Source organism: Notamacropus eugenii, chromosome 5 (assembly GCF_028372415.1).
Source record: "Notamacropus eugenii isolate mMacEug1 chromosome 5, mMacEug1.pri_v2, whole genome shotgun sequence".
In the NCBI taxonomy this organism is placed as follows: domain Eukaryota; kingdom Metazoa; phylum Chordata; class Mammalia; order Diprotodontia; family Macropodidae; genus Notamacropus; species Notamacropus eugenii.
Window position 1 is genome coordinate 453,281,549 of NC_092876.1, and position 22,322 is coordinate 453,303,870.

Genomic DNA, 22,322 nt, shown 5'->3' on the forward strand with positions numbered 1-22,322 from the left:
AGTAACCTTTAAAAGTCAGTCCAGGCAGAAATCAGAATCAAACATGAACTCAGCTACACAGCTGTACAACTGGGAGACTTCAAACTACAGGTAGACTTCAGGAAACTTGGGGGCGCTCAGCAGAGGCAGCTGCTGTAGGTAGCAGGGCCAGGACTCCCAGGAGCAAGCTTGTGTAGGTTCGACTGGGTACAAGGAATGCCAGGGCACAAACTTTGTTACTAAAAGCACTGCTTCCTCAAAGTAGACCCAAAGGAGGTCATCCTGGATCTTTCCTCCTCCTTTTTTGAGCTCCTTCAAGATTCAGTGAAGTCTTTCCCTCCAGGGGCAGGAAAAGTTTGTTTAGATTTCTTCATTTTAAATGTTTACTTTGTCTATAAAAAACAATGTTAACCACTGAAATTTACCAGTCTGGTTAACACTTGGCGGAACTAGTGAAAGGAGACAATTGTACAGGAGACAACCTGAGAGAGGGAGGAGGAGAGACAGAGAGAAGCACACTGAGAACGAGGGAAAATCAGAGGGAAAAACAGAGACAAAAAGACACAGAGAGAGACAGTGAAGAGACAGAACCAGAAAAGGAGCGAGAAAGGGAGAAAGAAATGGAGGTGAGGGGGGAGAGAGAGAATTGCACATCTTTTGATATAATTTACTAGAGTAAAGAAGGAACTTTACACTGGGAAACCAGTCTAGGCAATGAATCAGTCAGGTAAGGGAGGGGCTTGTACAAGTCTATTTACCACTCCACCCCACCACTGCTGTAGGAACATTAAGGATATAGAAGCTGTGTCATGTCAGATGCCATTGACAGAATGGGAAATGTTTAATCTATTGAAGAGGAAACTAGGGGGAATATCTGAAGGTATGGTTTATGAAAAATAAAGTGGACTTGTGAATTACAGCTCTGGAGGGCAGAACCAGGACCAGTGGTTAGTAATTAGTGGGAAACAAATTCCAACTGAATATAAGGAGGAACTTAAAAAAAAAAGACAAGCAAAAAATTAGGAGTGTCCAGCTATCGAATTAGCTGCTTTTTAAGGCAGTGAACTCTACATAATTAAATGTTCAAGCAGAGGGTGAAAGGTCATCTGTCAAGGCTGTTGTGGAAAAGATGCCAGAACTGGATGACTTCCAAGGGAGTGATGAGGTCCAAGCTCTGTGAACCCCCTTGAACTCTCCTTGAATCGTTGCACTTAATCTGGCATTCACTAGAGGCTATAAGTCTTTCATTATTGCTGTGCCCAATCCTCTGTTACCCTTAACCTGGCCTAGCCCTCCTGGTCTGTTTCTTCAGCTAGCCTTTGGCTACTTCCCACCCTTAATCCCATTCTCTTGATTCCTGGCCTCTGACCTCTAGTCACTCCAGCCTACTAGTCATTCCTATCAAGATCCTCCCTAGACCCCTCCTCCAGTCACTCCATACTACTTAGTCAACCCTACATCCCTCCCCCAGTCTTTCCGTATATAAGATCTATCTCAGTCTTCACGAAGGTTCTGGGATTCAGTGTGACCCCCTTGCCAATGCGAGAGCCACAAATGCTCAGATTCTTTAAAAGTCTAGGTAATGCTGAGATTTCTTAAGTCGGGTCAATATGGTGAATTTTTAATAAACTTTGCTTTTTTTTCAGCTGAAAGAAGGTCTTGATTGAATTCATTCTGGCAGGACTGGTGTGTCACTATTTAGGAGTCCCGGCACCTCTAAACCTCTACAGGATCTTTAATTCTAAATTGGAGATAAATGCTTAGAGATACAAGGTCCATATATCAAGTCTTGAGAATTCTTTGTCTAAATGGAATGACTCATTCTAGTCCAGATATGTTTTCAGTGTTATTTTTCCAGGGAGGCCATGAGGTACCTATTAAAAATAATTTGTAAAAGCAAGCTTTGTGGGTGCAGACCAGCAAAAGTCCTAGAAACTATGCTGGGGTTGGAGCAGATTGACTTTGCTTTTGAGTATCCAATTTCGACATTTTGTGCTTTAAGTGGCATGTATATTACAGGAGAAAACAGGTTTTCACCGCAGAAGACTGCTTTTGGTTTCACCTTCCATTTAAGGGGAATCGAAAATTTTAGAGTGTCCTTTCCGTCTCTTTCCCCCTTGCTTTCTCCTTTGTCTGAATAGTTACAAGCAGTTTCTCTCTTGTCTCATTTAGCCATTATCAGGAAACATCTAGGTTTAAAACGTACACTTTGAAATTTCCTCTTGGTTTTTAGGCATGAAGAAACAATAGATTTTAAGAAAGAACCTAGGTCACAAAGCTTGTTTAGCAAGTTTCAGGTGGTGGTTAATTAAAGTCTTCTTATTTTAAGACTCTTAAACACAGCCTGGAATGTTAACTGCACACATTACAACCTAGATTCCTATCCCAGGAGACTGGCTCTCCATTTCCCTGGACTTCAGTAAAAATTCCTTCCTGGGTAGCTTCAGCTGCTCGACAGGCCAGATCAGGAGCTAAGTAGTAGTTGCTGTGTCATGGGTCACAACATTTCCCTTGTTTTCTCCTTCCTATCTGGATGACTCTCTGACCCCTACCTTGCTAAAGGTGATAGGACAATAGAGAAATGGGTGTAGGACATAGTTAATTAGTAGCACTTTTTACCCCTAGAGCTCAAGACGTTTATAGGTTTTCCCAAGTCTTCTACTCAATAGGGATGGGCATTTTTCTGCTGGTGCAGCTCGGCTTGGAAAGCACTAGGGCAGCTGAGTTAAGTGGTTCATTTCTGGTCTCACAGAGATCAAAATGTGGATTAAAGACAACTTTGTTCAATTTTATATGCATTGGGATAAGTGCTGGGGGCTGTGAATAAGACACCTTCTTGCAACGATTCTTGAAAATTTCAGTACAATGATCAGATAAAACACATGGACAATTAGTTATAAAATCAAACGGATAGTATGAGAAGACACCCCCAACCTACCCCTTTCTGGAGGTGGCAGGTCCACAGGTGTTACACATCGCACATATTTTCAAGTTTTTAAAATATATTAGTTATGTTGATTTTTTTTTTCTCTGTAAAAATACTATTTGTAATATGGGATGGCTCTTTGGAATGGAGAGGTGGACAGATACGGGGGATACTATGGTGATGTAAGAGTCAGAAAATGTCAATAAAAACTTACTTTAAAAAACAATTGGCTAAGTGCATATGGGAGATATGCAAAGTCCAGTGACAGAACTGTCTTTCAAATGGGGGAATCAGGAAGGATTTGAACAGATTCTTAAAGTCTGGGTAGGATTTCAATTGGTAGAGAATAGGGAAGGTATTCCAGGTATGGGGAACAGTGTGAGCAAAGGTCTGGGGGCTGGTATAAGAATGGCAGTCTATTTTGACGTAATAAAACATGAGGAGACAAGTCTGGAACATGAAATGGTAATGACTTGCCTATAAAAAGGTCTTGGTTAGCATAAGTATTTCTACCAAATTCATACATCCCTTTAGAAGTTCCTTAAGGGGTCAAAGTCACCATTTCTCAGATCTTTATTATTGCATTTAGAACTATTTGTAAGAAAACATGCTTAGCAAGTAGATAAACATTTGTCTGTCAGATGGCAGGAAACGAGGCTATCGTGTAAGTATAAAGTTGTGTTCAATCTTCATTGCATAAACTTGTTTGTGCATGGATAAGGAGGAATAAACAAATGTTCCTAACAGGTTTTGTGTATTAAAATCTTTAATCACAACCTTAAATGAGGCCTGAAGTCACAGTGACTGAAATATATTGTCTTCAACTCCTCAGACTCTTTATGGAAAATTAAAGAGGAACCAGATATTCTTGTTCAAGTGACAGCTCCTGCGGCACTCAGTTTCTATATCTGGAAAATGAACAGGTCAGATTAGAGGCTCTCTAAGGTTCCTTGTAGCTCTACATCCTTCTAATAAATGGTTGAGTTGATTAGGGAAATTCTGTTCTCCACTTCCGTCTTGGAAGAGTTTATCAGGCATAAGCCCTAGAGACTACTAATTGTTAAAAGGTCAAAGACAACTCTTGATTAGGTTTCAGAGGAGGAAGCCTACTGGCCACACCCCCCTCCCCCCTTATTGGGTACCTCCTAGGGGAGGGGTCTCAGTGACTGGAGATACACTCCACATGACTTGATTAGTTAGGACTCTTGGGAAGACGAGCTCTTCTCAGAAAAGCTTGTGGTCTAGCTGGTCTGTGAAAAGTAAACAAAGCCAACCAACACTTGATAAGTACTTAAATTTGACAGGCAATCGCCAAGTGTGGAGAATTCAAATATAAGCAAAAAGAAAGACAGTCCTTGGCCTGAAGGACTTTACATTCTGGGGAAAGACAGTACATAAAAAGGGAGCTGAAAAAACTTGAGATTGGAAGGTGACAGTACCTGAGGGGGAGTCTGGCAAACAAGGAAAAGTTGGTCTGGTTCCTTCCTCAAAATGGAAGTTCCAGAAAGAGCTCATTAATGGTAGAAGGGAGTTGAAGAGGCTGAATGAAAGCCAACAGAACATTCTCAGCCCTTTTCACCCTTTTATCTGTTTGGAGGACAGATCAAAATTCAACAGAGCAGACTTGGGTTTCAGGTACTGTCTCCTCACCAGGAGCCATTAGGCTTAGGGACTTAATTGGGATAAAAGACTATAGGAGTTGTCTATGCTTTTCTTCCAGATTGGAGACCTGAGAGTAGACTTTCCTTACCCAAGAGATCGTAGTAGCCAGGACAGTGATAGAATCTCAATAGAAGGACATACCAAAGGCAGATGTATGCTTGCCCACATGGTTCTAAAGAAAAGACTAAAGACAATGTTACTTCTGAAGCCCTGAATCTTAAAGGCAAAAAATTTCTGAGGCAGTCTGAAAACATCAAGTAAGAACTCAAAAACAGTCTAAACTTTTGGCAAATAAATGTAAAAGTAAGGACCTTGATATACACAGGGGGGCTGCTATCACAGGTTCTTAGATCTGCTTTTCTAAAAGGAAAGGCAACAGATACTTCACTGACAAAAGGTATGGGCCTTCCTACAAATCTTCCCAGGCCCATTAATGGGTAAGGAAGATCTCTAAACACATTATTCGATCAGAGGCACTTGATTATACTAAAACAAAAATTGTTATCAATACAATAAAAGAAACATTTTGACCACCACCATCTGATTAGGTCTCAGAGGATGATGTCAAGTGCTGTCCAAGGTGAATTGGCTTCATTGGAGTGGTTGGAAGCCACCCTTTGGTGTACCTCCTGGGGTGGGATCTCAGTGATTGAGGATATACTCAAGGGACTTGATTAGTTAGAATTCTGGGGAGCACGGGTGAATTGCTAAGAGAAGAGGAGTTTCTAAGAAGCATGTCTCTTAGAAATGGAAAAGAATGGAGAAATGTGGGGGGAGTAGGTCCGGGGCGTAATTGCCACCTTGTCTTGGAAGCCGGCGGTGGTGGCGTCGTGGTTGCAGCTCTCCTGGGGGACACGACAGGTGAGGTGGCCATGGAACGGCCAGAGGACCTGAACCTTCCCAACGCCATCATCACCAGGATCATCAAGGAGGTGCTCCCCAACGGTGTCAACATCTCCAAAGAGGCCCAGAGTGCCATCTCTCTCGGGCTGCCAGCGTGTTTGTGCTGTGCACATCCTGTGCAAACAACTTTGCAATGAAAGGAAAACAAAAGACCCTAAATGCTGGTGATGTGCTATCAGCAATGGAAGAGATGGAATTTCAGCAATTCATTTCCCCTTTGAAAGAAGCACTTGATGCATATAGACATGAACAGAAAGGTGAGAAGGAAGCTTCAGAGCAAAAAAAAAAGAAGGATAAAGACAAAAGAACGGATTCTGAGGAGCAAGACAAGAGCAGGGAAGATGATAATGATGAGGATGATGAAAGAATGGAAGAAGAGGAGCACAATGATGAAGAAGAGGTTGACAACTGAGCTTCGTGGAGAGAATGTCGAGTCAGATGATAAGAGACTTGGGGTTCAACTCTGTTGCCTCCATTGTACTATTTGACAGAGAATTCTGTGACCTTTTCCTCCTCTGCTAAGAATGCTTTCATATGAGGACCTGAGAACACTTCTTCAATAATCCCCAAACCAGAGATTTTCTGAATGAGATCTTTCCAGTTTCATTTTACATAGTCTATAAACTGTGACCTTTTGACAAGGTAGGTTATGAACTGCCATTTGATCAAATTTTTGTGGGGAAAAAATGTAGAAGATTCATATATTTCACTTCCTGTTTTATGACCCAGATTTCATACAAGCTTTAGAGGCTGTAGAGGCAGCTGAAAACTGGAGATGTTTGAACTCTGAGCATGAGTAGCCTATGACTAACAACGGCATTGCTTGTGGAAAGAGTAGTCAAGGCACTCTGGATTCAGGGGACTATCCAAAAAAGTCTGGGGTAGAGAATGCAACTCTCACCCCTTTGAAAGTAACTTTCAGCAAATTCCTGCTTTCTTTGGTTTGTAATCTCTTCCGGAAGCTTCCTTCATCTTGTCTCTTGCTGAGTTTGGAGCTTGGTCCCTGTTTGCCACACCCTACTTCGCACTTTGCACATGTTTTGAAGTATGCATTTCACTATGTTAGTGGAGTGCTGGGTCTAATGGAAAGTAGGTATTTCACCTCAAAATTCTCTCTCCCTTCCCCTGCCTACTGAACAACAGTTTGAAAACAGACTTTTTTGTATACTTAGTCCCTTTATTTTTGGTTTTGTAGTGAACCTCACAGGTGTCTCATCCTTTTAGAGTTTGGCTATTTTATTTAGCAAATGACAAGCCCCCAAATTCTTTTCCTCCAGGTACTACACAGTTACTCTCTCCAGACTGTTGTTTGCTTTGCTAACTTATGACAGTCAGTCTAGCTTAATTTAAAAAAATATAAGGTTTTCTTCCAATCCCAGAGTATTGACTCTTGTCTTTTAAAGACAGCTTGATAGAATAACGGTTATGAAATATAATAATGCTTCAGAATATAATTCTAGTAAAGCACTTTTCTAAAGTGGTGTTGATGGAGACTTCATCTTTGTTAGGCTCCCCTTCCATTCACTCCCAAGTATTTTTGTCTTCAAGTTGAGTGAAGGTTGGTAGCTTCTAGAAGACCTTTGTCCCCATGGCAAAAAAAAAATCTGTGTTCAGCCAGAGGAGGCTTCTACAGTGACCACATTCAGTCCCTCTATTAAGAGCCACCTTGAGAATTGGGAGTAAAAATTCTTGCCAACTTCTCCCCACAGTCAGCCTTCATTTTTTTGATCTATGGAGTATGACAGGTGAACAAATGTTGACTCATTCATGGCTTATAGGGACAAGTTTGGGGAAGAATCTCATTCTGGGGGAGGGAAATATAATGATTTGTATAAATAGAGAATGTTGTTAAAATTGTAAAAAAAAAAAAGAAAAAGAAAAAAAGAAATGGAAAAGAATGACCCATATGGGTGTGAAGCTTGGAGGGAGAATACAAGATTTCAAATCAGCTACTTAATCAACAAGTGTTTACTATGTGCCAGATACTGCACTAAGCACTGGGAATATTAAGAAAAAAGGGTGGGGGAATGTCTCCTCCCTCAAGGAACCCATATTCTAATGGAGAAAACAACATGAAAATAACTATGTACATAGAAGATATGCAAATGGAAGGGAGTGGCAAGGGAAGTCTTTAGTAGGTGGACGGGGAAACTGGGAAAGGCCGTCTGCAGAAGGAGGGATTTGAGCTGAACCTTGACAGGAAGATCAAGGAGGTCAAGAGGTGTCCATGAGAAGGGAGAGCATTCCAGATGTAGGGGAGAGCAAGAAGGCCAGTGTCAACCGGGTCACAGAGTATGTGAGGGCAGTAAAATGTAAGAATACTGGAAAGGTAGGAAGAGGCTAGTTTTTTGGTTTGTTTTTCCTTTTCTTTTTTTTAAAATTAATTTATTTGCTTTCAGTTTTCTACAATCACTTCCATAAGACTTAGATTTTCTCCTCCCTCTCCCTTCCTTCCCCGAGAGAGCTTGCACTCTTATATGGGTTCTACACTTATATTCTTATTAAGTACATTTTTACATTAGTCATGTTGCATAGCAGAATTAAAATGAATGAGAGAAACCATGAGAAAAACCCAAACAAAACAAAATATAACACAAGAGAAAATATTCTGCTTCATTCTGTATTCCAATAGTGCTTTCTCTGGATGTAGATGGCATTTTGCCTCAAGAATCCTTTGGAACTGTTTTAGGTCCTTGAGAAGGGGTTAGTTTTTGAAGAGTTTTAAATGCAAGATAGAGCATTTTACATTTGATCCTGGAGGTAACAGGGAACCACTGTAATCTGGGAAGAGTAGGAGCTGGGGGATGACATGGTCAGACCTGAGCTTTAGGAAGACTATTTCAGTTGAGTGGAGAATGGATTAGAGATGCAAGAAACTTGAGGCAGGTACTAGAAGGCTATTGCAATAGTCCCATCATGAGATAATGGTGGGTCTACATCAAAGTAGTGGCTGTGTAAATGGAGAGAAGGGGACAGATATGAGAGATATATAAAGCCATGATATGGGGGAACATAAGACAGATACATTGCTTCCCATTATTACTCTGAGTTATTTGGACAATGCAGGTTCAATCAGAAGGGAATTGCTTGTCTAGAAGTAATTCTAAGTGTATTTGCCCTCTAGAAGAACTCCAAAACATAGCGTGGCACTCTGAGTCTTGAAGAAACTATGTAGGACCCTGGGCAAAAGGAGGATTTCACCAGAATGTCATTGTTTTGCCCCAAAGGCAAGTCTAAGTATGCTGAGGGATTTATTATTTGTGGATTACTATTGGTGTTTTATATATTTCTTGCATTTATTTATGGAGTCCTTTGAATCTTCTATTTTTTCTGTGGTTTGAAATGAAGACTGTCCTCTTCCTACTATTCATTTGTTACCCTGAGTGCTTGTTCAAGAACTAAGGGCCCTGTCATCCACAATTGTGGGAATATGAACACAAACTACTATACTTGGCTGTTTTCCAGAATAAACTCTGGGTAGGGGCATAATGAGCCATACTGATCTTTGGTTCAGCCTTCAAGATTTGATCTAGTTTGTATGAACCTAGAGCTTGAGAAGCCCTGGGCCATGATATGTGTGTGTGTGTGTGTGTGTGTGTGTGTGTGTGTGTGTGTGTGTGTGTGATGAGAACACAAATTTTACAACCAATGTTTGCAGAAGGACCAAAAATAAGGTGGGATAATTCAGGCTTACCTGAAAAGAAGGCAAATGACACCTTGTCTTATCTCATTTAAGTTAGGGAGTTCAGCTCAAAGCCAAGAAGAGTTGAAGATTCATAGGTTTACAATGCCTCTGGTTCCATGGTACTAGTTCGTGGGTGGGTAGGGTTTTTCTGATTTAGACTCATAGGTTTCAGAGCAGGAAGAGAGCTTAGTGGTCACCTAGTCTGGTCCATCCCTCTTATTTTATAGTTAAGGACACTGAAGAGAGAAGTTACTTGCTCAAGATCAAGTAAATAGTATGTAGGAGAGCAGATTCAAACCCAGGTCCTTTGACTCCAAATCTACTACTCTTTCCACATGCCAGAACCTAAAATCTTAGAATAGCAATAATGGTGATTTTATTCCTAGATAGGGTTAAAAATAACTCAAATTACTATTCTAATTTTTTAAGGTTTACAAAGAACTTTCTTCATAATCCTGTGAAGTGAATAGTAGACGTATTAGTATTTCCCTACTACAGTTAAAAGGGGTCAGAGAGATTAAATGACTTGCTTAGTATCACACAGCTAGGAAATCACTGAGCTGGGACTAAAGTCCTCTCTTTCTGTTTCTAAGACCAAGGCTCCTTCCATTCTACTTTGGCAGTTATGCAAACCTCAGATTAGCCTGGAATGATAAATGGCATCACAAGCCCACATAAACATGCCTTTGCATGTTTGTTAGAGTGTCTGATTACAACCCTTAACCACTGGGGAAAAACTAGGTTTCAAAGTCAGGAACTTTGAGGAAAGCCCAGGAACCAGACACTGAACAATTTCTCAGATCCATTGAGCAGACCAGAGTCTGAGTTCTATGAGTTCCATGTCTTGTCTAACTTTTGTAGCCCTCAAAAACCTTACAAAGTTCATTTCATGTGTTTCTTGTCTAAGGAAAAGGAGGGGGAGTGGGCCATCCTTGTGTGTGTGATTCAAAGGGAGGCAAAATAGATATCTCCAGTGTCTCCCCCCACTTTTATGCCTGCCATAAGAGGAAGTAGGAGTTTAGGGTTGGAGGTTACCATTCTGCTCTCCTCAGAAAAAGGGGGTACCAGGCTAAAAGCACATATAACTTCTCCCTTAAATATTGGTTATCTAGAGAATATGATGGGTTCCATGGAACTTTTAATTTCTTTGTTATTTTGGGGGGAAGAAGGACTCCAGGCTCTATACCTAAGACTTGATCCCTTCCCCACCTAATACCAGTTTCACAGTGAACACACATGGCAAAGAGGAAAGAAACCCTTTTATCCAAATTATAGTAAAACAGACATCAGAAAAGGTATACATAGGAGAAGGGGCATCTAGGTGGTGGAATCAATAAAGTCTAAAGTCAGGAAGACTCATTTTCCTGGATTCAAATCTGGCCTCAATCACATAGTAGCTGGGTGACCTAGGCACGTCACTTAACCCTGTTTGTTTCAGTTTTCTCATCTGTAAAATGATCTGGATGAGGAAATGGCAAACCACTCCACCATCTTTGCCAAGAAAACTCCAAATGGGGTCATGAAAAGTTGGACATGAATGAAAAATGACTCAAAACAAACTACATAGACTGGACAATACAGGATGAAGGAGTTGTTCCTTTGGGAGTGAGATAACTCAACTAAGGGAGAATGTTCTTGGTCTTGCCCAAGGGAAACTCCCTGAAGTCTCAATTGTAGCAAGCTGTGGGTAGAGATATTATGGAGAATGCCAGCTCCTTTCCTTCTTCTCAGTCTTTTTCTTCAGCGACCTGAGGAGGGGTCAACCTCTTCTATCTTCTTTCTCAAAGCTGGAAGCTGATTCACTATGATCCAAGAAGACTCTGTGTTGGAAAGTCCCAAAGGGTGATTCCTGCTTGAAGAGTCCCCAAAGGGGGACTGGCTGAAAACTGAAGCTCTTGACTCTCCCTCTCATCTCTACCAATAAGGACAGAGTCCCATACCAATGAGCTTTGGGATAGGGATTGCCCTTGAGCAAATGGACTCTCAAAAACTGAATTGGCCAAGCTATGAAAAGGCTGTTTTTGTCTCATTGCTATCCTAAAATATCAGTGGAGCTGGGGCTGGTGGGAGAGAGAAGAAGAAAGCTAGAGATATTTGAAATGACTAATCGATTTCGAGGTTTTCAACAACTCAATGTGGAGATTTACCATAGTTGATGATTTTTCTGGCTCTCTGCAGTAGGTGATGGGTTGGTTTCTCCCAACCAGCCAGCTTTTAGTCTTTGGGGCATGTTTCAGCTCTAAATTCTATGATGTCCTGAATTGGATAATGTTAGTTTCTAGGCAAATAACATATTCAATAAATATATATTTACAATAAATAAATATAAAGTATAAAAACCCTTTTCTCTTATCTAGTCCACTTATAATTTAAGAGCGTACTAACGATCTTGATCATAATGATTTATATTTCTTTTCTAAGTGATGAAGGAAAGAGAAAAGTTTCTAACGCTCTTCAGACTGAATCATGTTGGCAGAGAACGTAAGGTTCCTTTTGGTTTCTTTTCCCTTCTTGGGCTCCTTAAGATAGTGCCATTTGAAGCACTGGAGCAGGATGACCCCGTTGATGCAGGTCCAGGTTTTTCTGAAACCATTCTGCTCATCATTTCTCACAGCACAATACTATTCTGCTGCAATCATATACCACCACTTGTCCAGCCATTTCCCAATGGACGGGCATCCGATAAAGAGGAACTCTCGCACTTGTCATATTAATATTACCTATAATGACTTTCTGTGTCGGCCTTCTAAACCAATATGGAAGTATTTATAAATGTCTACTATGTGTTGGGCTCTTTTGTGTGTGTGTAAGTGTGTGTTTGTATCTGTGTATAAAAGAATGAGTTCCTGCCCCCAGGGAGCTTATGAATATTCTATTGGGGGAGATAATTTATACACATATAATAAGGACATTCAAAATAAATGCAACATAATTAAGTTAATCTGGGCATGTGTGTTTGTAGGGGATGAGATGTAATATTAACAGCTAGGTAGAATGAGGAAAGGTCTTATGTAGGATAATGAAATGTCAGTCTCTTGAGGTTGATGAGAGTTCAGATCTAAATTTTTAATTACTCCAAGTGCCTAGTTCAGTGCTGTGTGCACATGGTAGGCACTTTTAAAGTGGCTGTTATGTCCTGCATGAGTTTTGATCTTGTTAACAAAGAGTCTTTACATATGGATAAATGTCTTTTTTCTGCTTTTCTAATTTGATGAGAACCATTTCTTGAGACTTCCTTTGTGATTACTGCTGGAATAAGCTACTATATGGGTCTGAAGCTTTCTGCCATGGTACAGAGAAATAGCAAGATAGTCTTTCCCCATAGAATATAAGGCTCTCAAGGGCGGGGGATTATTAATTCTTTTGTCTTTGTCTCTCCAGTACCTAGCCTAATGCCTGGCATGGTAGGTGCTCGGTAAATGCTTGCTGATTGACTTGTGGGCCTATGTGTGCTATGACAACTGAACCACTGAAAACTCAAGAGGGCCAGGCCGTTACAGTGCTCCTGGCAAAAGCTTCAAAAAAGCTGTACCCATGACAACACTGGACTTTGGTGACTGAGCTCTAAGAGAGAGAAAACAAAGGGCTGCATTATGATTTGAGTGTATGGCTAATTCAATGATTGGCTCAAACCCTTCAACCATGTTGTCACTGTGCCCTTCATTTCCCTAAGAGGCTTAGTTTTCTCAGCATCATTATGGAAACAGAAGATGTTTCCCCAGGAAGTCATTTCCATCTGGTCACACTTTTTCCAGAAACTTATACCATGCCCTGGGAAGGTCAATGGCTCCATTTTTAGTTTGGTAGAGGCTTAGGGGTGAAAAGCAAAACTGTAAGAAAGTAATGTTAAAAAGGTATCAGTCGAAATAATTTTTTAAAAGTTATTTAAACCAAGCCTATAAAGGCAGGTGGGGACAGGGCAACTGAGGCCTATCCTGTGCACCATAGCCCAGCCCTGCCCATCTGCATATACTGCAGTCCTCTTGCCAATGAAATCAACAGAGATCATCCTACAAGAGACACTTGGCCAATGTGGGGATTCCAGATTTCCGTGACAAACATCAACAAAAAGACCCAAAGAACCTCCTGCTTTTTGCCCCCAGGGGGTTTTATTCTTTTTTTTTCCCAAAGGAACTCATTAATCTCAATGAGCAATGAGACATTTAGCTCTTATCAGCCCCCATTTGTATTAGCCTTGTAGTTAATGAGTTTAGTGAGCATAGGTCACTGGCATGACCAATAGGAAATGGAATTCACCAGGGTTGGGGATGCTGTCTTTTCCCCTCACCACCTCCTATTCAGTCTCTTCTTCCTCCACCACCTCTACTCATTACCTTTTAAAGTTACGTTTCAGTTCTCAAGAAAATATTTGGAATCCTTTTTTCCTCCTGGGTGGTGTTGAAAGGATCTTTTGTTTCTTTATATAAGCACACAGAATTCTACAATTAAGCATGTATCTTTAAAAAAAAATAAGCTTTTATTTATTCAGTACAGTGTGGTTAACACTTCAGTTGTGTACAGTGTGACACAGCCCAGACTTTCAGCTGCTTCATTTCCGGTAAGATTTTGCTCTTGCTAAACTGGAGCTAAATGACACAACATCCCTTCTTCCACGGGAGAGATTCAAGTTTCTCTTTACTGAAGTAGGAAGGCATTGAGGTATAATGAATAGGGGACCAACTTTAGAGTCAGAAACACCTGGGCTGGAGCATAATTCTAGTACATCCTGATTGTACAACCATGGGCAAAACATTTAACTTCCTGGTGTCCCAAACAGCTGTCTAGGAGTAGGACTAAGTTACAGGGTAGCATAAATGTAATGGTGCAGGAGTCTTAGCAAAGGAATGACACAATCAAACTTGGGCATCAGAGGCAGTGACAAGAAGGATGGATGGGAGAGGAATCAATCGATCGATCAACATTTATTAAGCACCTATTGTCTACTAGCCACTGCATTAAGGGCTGGGGATACAATAAGAGGCAAAAGACAGTCTTGTTCCTCAGGAAATTTACAATCTATTGAGTGAGATGAATAGTTAATAAGTTCTGTGAACTTCAAAAATACTTTTTATAACTTCACTTCAATACAATTAGTTTCATTTTGTAATCCTGGGCACTTTTTCACTCATTTAAAAACATTTTTAAAAATTCAGCTTTATTTTATTTTTAGATTTGAGTTCTCTCCTTCCCACATCCTCCCTCCTACCGCATTAGAGCCAGAAAAACAAAAGCTGCTACAAATGTGCTTAGTCAAGCAAACAAATGCCTACATTGGCCATGGCCAGAAATATGGCTCTCTCTGTACTATCTATCTAAGACTTGCTATGGCCTTTCTACCCGGAGTACTGGGTACTATGCTTTGTTATACGTCCTCTGTAATTATTGTTGGTCATTATATTGATTAGAGCTCCTAAGTTTTTCAAAATTATGTAATGAGAGAGTAGGAAGGAGGGATACAATAAATATTAATAGAGCACCTACTGTGTACCAGGCACTATGCTGAGAGCTTTTCACAAATGCTTTTTTTTATTCTCACAGCAGCCCTGCAAGGTAGGTACTATTATAAACCCCATTTTACACTTGAGGAAACTGAGGCAAATAGAGGTTAAAATTACTTTTCCACAGTTATACAGCCAGTAAGTATCTGAGGCTGGATTTGAACTTAGGTCTTTCTCACTCCAGGCCAGCACTCTGGTGTGCGTGCGTGCGTGTGTGTGTGTGTGTGTGTCCGTGTGTGTCCTCAGATCCAGCACAAGAGGATAGTGCTTAGTCCTAGCAGAGGGAGCAGTGATGAGCTCTTAGTGACAGCTGGTAGCAGTGTTGTTGCCAACTGTATGGGCACTGAAATAGGCAGAAGTAAAGGCAGGACCAGACCTACTCAGAGTTTCTGGGTAATTAATAATCAATTTATTAATTAGGCTAGCTAATAATCAATAGATCGATGGTCGGTGGCTTCTCTCAGTAACCAAAGACAAAACCATAGAGAATATTGAATGTTTAAACACCTTTGGAAAAAGGGGTGCCCCCATAGCTGAAAATCAACCCTGATTGGTGACCAATTAATGAGAGGGACCTTTTTCTGTTCGTTTTCTCTTTTTTTACATTAATCCATATTTATGGGATAAAATAAGCATTTCTATCATATAGTACAACAAAAAAGGTGATTGTACATGAAACTGCACAACTACTAAGCACAACTAGCTGTTCCTTTCAAATATATAATAAAATTATCATGTAAATTTCTTTTTTCTTCTTTTTTTCTACTCTCCTAGAGATGGCTACCATTAGACATAAATACATATATGTATGTATGAGTATATATATGTATCTATACATATAATTATTCTGTACATCCATTTATCAGTCCTTTCTCTGGATGCTCATAGCATCTTTCTTCATATTTCCTTTATAGTTAATTTGGGTATTTATAATAGTCAAAATAAGTTATTCAATCAAAGTTATTCTTAAAACAATATTGCTGATACTATATGCAATGTTCTTTGGTTCTTCTCATTTCACTCTTGGTTATTTTTTAAAATTAATTTATTTGTTTTTAGTTTTCAACAATCACTTCCATAAGTCTCATATTTTCTCTCCCTCCCTCTCATCTCCCTCCTCGAGATGACATGCCATCTTACATGGGTTCTACACATACATTCTTATTAAACACATCTTCACATTAGTCATGTTGCATAAATGAATTAAAACGAATAGGAGAAAACACGAGAAAAACCAAACCAAACCAAAACATAACACAAGAGAAAGTAGGCTGCTTCTTTCTGTGTTCTCACTCCATAGTACTTTCTCTGCATGTGGAAGGCATTTTGCCTCAAGAGTCCTTTGGGAATGTTTTAGGACCTTGCATTGCTGTGAAGGGCTAAGTCTATCAGAAACAATCCTTGCACACCATGTCTGTTACTGTGCATAGTGTTCTCCTGGTTCTGCTCCTTTCACTCAGCATCCGTTCATATAAGTCTTATCAGGCTTTTCTGAAGTCCTCCTGTTTGTCATTTCTTAGCACAACGATATTACATTACATTCATACACCACAACCTGTTCAGTCATTCCCCAATTGATGGGCATTCCCTTGACTTCTAGTTCTTGGCCACCACAAAGAGAGCTGCTATAAATATTTTTGTGCATGTGGGACCTTTTTCCATTTCTTTGGGACACAGTTGTAGAAGCAATATTGCTGGGTCAAAGGGTATGCACATTTTTGCAGCCCTTTGGGCCTATTTCCAAATGGCTCTCCAGAATGGTTGGATGAGCTCGCAGCTCCACCAACAATGAATGAGTGTTCCAACTCTCCCACATCTTCTCCAGCATTCATCATCTTCCTGTTTTGTCATGTTAGTCAATCTGATAAGTGTAAAATTACATCTCAAGATTGTTTTAATTTGCATTTCTCTATTCAATAATGTTAGAACATTTTTTCATATGACTATAAATTGTTTTGATTTCTTCATTGGAAAGCTGCTTATTCATATCTTTTTACCATTTATCAATTGGGAAATTACTCATATTCTTATAGATTTGACAAAATTCTTTATATATTTTTGATATGAGACTTTTACCTGATAAACTGCCTATAAATTTTTTTCTCAATTTTCTGCTTGCCTTCTATTCTTGGCTACATTTGTTTTATTTGTACAAAATTTTAAAATGTAATGTAATTGAAATTATCCATTTTACACCTAACTTTGATTTCTATCTCTTGTTTATTTATAAGTTCTTCACCTGTCCATAAGTTTGGTAAGTAATATGTTCCATGTTCTTCAGACTTTCTTGTAAAATCTCTCTTTATATTGTCATGTGTCCATTTTGACCTTATCTTGGTAAACTGTGTAAGATATTGTTCTATGCCCAGGTTCTGTCATATTGCTTTCCTGTTTTCTCAACAATTTTTACCAAATAATGAATTGTCTCCTAAAATCTCAAGTTTTTACACTTTTCAAATACAAGGAAATTATGTTTATTTGCTGCTGTAAATTGTATGTCTACTTATAAATGAGGAGGTGGGCTGAAAGCCTTCAGTTCCTCCTGCAGAGAATATGGCTTGATCATGAAATTCAGCCACCTCTAGCAATTTGGACAAAGGAATCCATCTCTAACCAGACCACTCTGGTTGGTTTTCTCCTTCATGAGCTGGTTTCCCCTAGACTTCAATGGAAGGACACAAGGGCATAGACTTTGGGGCAGGAATTCACCTAGATTAGATTCTGTTTATTAGATCTTCTAGTTGAATGGGATCTTGCCCAAGATCCAGGACAATTAGGCCAATCTCCTCTACCAGCTTTATCTTCAGAGACTGACTGACCTATAAGGAGCCTGAATGAGGCTGAAAAAACCTAAATCCTAATTAATAATTAGTTATTAATATAATATGGGCAGTATTACTAGTATTAATAATATGTTAGTATATATAATATATAATAATATATACTCTTACTAGTCATGTGACCCTTTGCAAGTCACTTAACTACCATCTGCTTCAGTTTCCTCATCTTTTAAAATGGGGAAAGTAATAGTATATTATAATAATATATAATATATTATATACAAAGGTATATATTACATATATCAGAACTATTAGAAATTGGTAATCATAGTACTAATATTATACTTAGTAAGGGCAGTACTGTTGGGAGGTGGCTATGCTTTATGGGGAAAAAGAAACTGTCTACCCAGCCCTTGTAGAAGAAGGGGGTAGTTCTCAGCAGGTCTTTAAAGAGACAAATATTTGATATGCTACCTTTCCTTACCTCCAAAGGGTCCCTGGGTAGGAGGGGGGAGAATCTGGATAGTGAGCATTACATGGGACAATGGATAAAGGTCAGTCATGGTCTTGACCCTGGTATTAGGATAGGCTGCATGGAAAGCTACCTTATCTGACTCTTCTCTGTGATGAAGATGGCAACCTGCCAGAAATGCCATCATCTGTGCCATGGCCTAGTCCTTGACCTCTCCACAGCCTTTGGCACTGTTGACCACTCTGTTCTTTCCGAGGTTTTCAGACTTCTCTCCCCTAGCTCTCTTCTACCTATTGGATCAATCCTTCTTGGTTTCCTTTGATGGATCTTCTTTCAAATTACCTAAGTATCCCACAGGGTTCTGTCCTGGGCCCTGTTTTCTTCTTCACTTAGTGATCTTATCAGCTTCTGTGGACTTAATTACCATCTCTATGCTGGTGATTTTCAAATCTACCTATTCTGCTTCAATTTCTCTGCTGATTTCCAGTCTTGCATCTTCAACTGTCTCTTAGACGCCTTGAACTTGGTGTCCAGTAGCCATTTTAAACTCAACCTGTCCAAAACTGAATTCATTATCTTTCCTCCTAAACCCTTCCCTCCTCCTAACTTCTGTATTACTTTTAAGGGCCATACTATTCTCTCAGTCTCTCAGACCCACAGCCGAAGCATCATCCTCAACTGCTCAGTATCTGTCACTCCTCAGTTTCCAATCTGTTGCCAAGGCCTGTTGACTTTACCTTTGCAACATCTCTGGAATACACTTCTTCTCCCCTCTGATATTGCTACCACCCCACAGACCCTCATCACCTCATGTTTTGAACTGTTGCAATAGCGTGCTGGTAGGTCTTCCTGCCTCTAGCCTCTCCCCACTCCAACCCATTCCACGCTTTATTCAATCACCAAAAACATTTTCTTAAAATGCAGGTGCAACCATGCCACCCCTTCCCCTTCCCCTTCCCCCACACTCAATAAACTCTGCTGGTTCTTTATCATTATCAAGGATCAAATACAAAACTCTTTGTTTGGCATTCAAATGCCTTCGTAGTCTAGCCTCCTTGCCACCTTACTCTCCACCTCATTCTCTTTGATCCAGGGACACTGATCTTCTTACCTGAGACATCCCATTTCTAGGCTCAGGACATTTTCTTTGGCTGGTCCCCATGCCTGGAATGCTTTTCCTTCTCATCTCCACTTCTCTAGCTTCCCTCCAGTCCTAGTTTAGATCTTATCTCCTACAAGAAGCCTTTCCTGATCTTTCTTAATTCTAGTATCTTCTATTATTTCCAATTTTTCCTGTATATAGTTCATTCATACATATTTCTTTGCTTGTTTTCTCCCCCATTAGATTGTGAATTCCTTGAGGCCAAGGACTGTCTTTTACCTTGTAAGGCCAAACAAAGTGGGATTTTTTGTTGTTTTCTTTATGGAGTTCATTCAGTTCCTCAGACTCATCGAAAACATCTAAAGGGTGATTCATAGGTATGCTGAATCACATGGGTTGTGACTTGCCTTCAGGCTCTGAGCCTATTAGTTGAAAATTATCTATACTGGGAGGTTAGTATTTTGCTTTGGGGGTTTCTCTGAATAACCGTTTGTTAAGAGCCCCCCCCATCTCCGCTCCACTACTCATGTTGTTGGTGCTTCCCTATCCAGTGGTGTATGTAGATGGTTGTACTACTCTGTCACACAGTTGGAGCCCTGTCTGTTGATCTTTGTTCTAATTTCTCTACTTGTATTTTCTTCACGTTCAGTGTTAACCTTTCCTCAGAACTAGTGACTGACTTATGTTTAATTAAAGAAAGGTTGTTAACCCCTTTGAAACTCTTTCCTTTATAAAGAAAATCAAAGAACTTGTGCTAGCAGGCCATCCCCAGAACTTAGCACAGTGCCTGGCACATAGTAGGCTCTTCATAAACGTTTATTTATTGACTGACTGGCACTGTTCCTATTCATCATCATTTTACACTAGGAAACCCATTGTAAACTGCAGAAATTTGATGTCAACAGCCACAAGGACCATTAAGATTAGAAATTCTGTCCTTCCAAGAGGAAGAAGTAAAGCTTGGGATTTCTGATCTTTATTTTCATCTATTTTTGGTGGCTTCTTCAGTAACCCATCTTGTTGCACTTTTTTGGGGGGAGGGTTGGGAATAGGGGAGTTATCTTTCTTAGTTTTTCTTTTTCTCCTCCAGGTCTAGGTCAGGCTTTCCAAATCCCAAGATCAAAGTTGACACTAATGACCCTGAAGCCATTTAAAGAGCCAAAGATCCTTTTCCCAGCTTGATCTTTTTTTTCTTTTTTTCTAGTTAAAGGGGCCATCCCTTGACTCACTTCTTAAAAAGGTCTATGCATTGAATGGGTGTTACCTCACTCTAAGTGAGTACCTGAAAAAGCCTTAGCCTAAAAGGGCCAGGGTCTCCCATTGCATCCTGGCTCATTTCCAATCATCCTGATGAATATGTGGTTACCAGATCCAGATGGTTCTGGAGGAGGCTGGTGACCTTGCACAGCCCTCCCTCCCTCAAATCAAAGTCAACTGCAAGTCATGTCCTCATCTTGCTGATGTCATGGTCCTCCTTGAAAATGAAGGACAAACACAGGTCTTCACCTGAGGATCTGCCAGGCTAGGCCATTTTTTTCTTAATATTTATTAAAGTTATCCTTAAGATAACTGATTCAGGGGACTAAGGCTCCAACTACTGCATAGATTTCTGGTAGCCTAAGTACAAAACACGAGGATTCATCGTCTCCCTCAGGCTTCCGACCAGCCTGGCTAACAGCATAACAGGGAAAACTACATTTATCCCAATCAGTGTCATATCCTTGCTAGGTAATCTTTCCTCGGCTAAGGCTAAGTAAACTTCCTTTTGTTAAACTATTTGCCAGTGTTCTACAAGTTTCTCATTTCACCCCAATTTTGTATGTGAATTACCAGATTAGTTTTAAGTCTGACCTGGTTTCCCCCCAATCGAATGGACTTTCACCATAGCTTGCTTGATGCTGTGGTCCTTTATATCTCATATTTGACTATGTATCTTTTTTCACATGTTGGCAATAGGAAGCACCAAGCAGAGTATGGGCTACTGCACTGAGACATTTCCTTCTGAAAACAAAATAAAAACTTCTTTGTTCTACCAAGCCTAGAACAAAGCTTGTAAGCACGTTTAGCTTGGCACCCCAAACTAGTGCATATGGGTCTGGAATCCAACTGAGCCTTCCTTTCTCATTTCCTCTCTAGACTCCACCTTATAAAATAATATTAGGACAAGACTTTAGTCTAAAATCCTTGGAACTACCTGCTCAAAGAACTTTATCCATTCTTTAACTGTAAATTTTAAAACAATTTCCTTTGCCCCCCCCCCCCCCAAGGTCTGATCACTTTCTCTGAGGTATACTGAGTGAAAACTCAGGAAAAAACTTTTCTACTTAAATACAAAATTAGGGCAGTGCTTAGACAAGGGTAAGTTGCCCTTGATTTACCCACTTGACAGCAGTACTCTTCCCCATTACCCCAATGCGGTAATGTTTAAACTAAAAGAAGTCTGTAATTACTTTAATGGAAAAATAGAGTTCATTTCTGAGTAGCAGGAGACTTTGGAGAGGATGCGGCATAAGGAGATTAAATGGTTTTGGTAGTTATTCTTTTACCTACATCACGAACCTTCTATCAGTCTTGACTGGAGAATTTTATCTATTGTCCAGGAATGTTAAAAAAAAAAATTCAAACTCATGGTTTGCATTAGAGATTTCTATAGACATGAGAGGATTCTATCAGTTTCTTTAAGTGGAAAAATGCTTACCATGTAGATTAATTTTCAATTCATAATAATTATTTTTGGCAAGTTTATGCCTAAAACAGAGGACAGAACTTTCTTCTATATGGGATTGGACTTCCCCAGAGGGAAAGTGTCTTTGTGGCCTGTGAACAGAGAAAATTGTATTACCCTGCCTCCCCCATTTTGAGGAATGAAGCCTTTTTTGATACACCCTCTCCCAAGAAAATTGTGCACAAAGGACTGGTCTGATAGAAATTCACCCACCTTAAATAAATTAGGTTCTTATATTAACAATATTAATGTATATTTGTATTACATATATACATATTAACATATATGTGCATGTGGGAATATACACATACATACATACATACAGTAGGCAGAGGGCAAGTCTTGGAGTCAGGAAGAATTAACTTTAAGACCAAAGTGATATATACTAGCCATGACCATATACAACCATGAACCCTTAACTTCTCCATAGCCAACCCCCAAGACAGGCTGCTAATCTGTCCATGTGGAGGGAGGCTCCATACAAGTTGTTCCCACACCAGTGGAATAAGATCTAGGCCAAAATAACTTGGAATATGTGTAAAGTAGAAATGGTCCTAACTTGGACTTCAGTTTCAAAGTTAGCTATCTGA

The 22,322-nt window shown here is 39.9% G+C and overlaps 1 pseudogene; it reads left to right on the forward strand.

Moving 5' to 3' along the window:
- The first annotated feature begins 5,301 nt into the window (after window positions 1-5,301).
- LOC140508054 (DNA polymerase epsilon subunit 3 pseudogene) lies at window positions 5,302-6,026 on the forward strand (annotated as a pseudogene).
- Window positions 6,027-22,322: the final 16,296 nt, after the last annotated feature.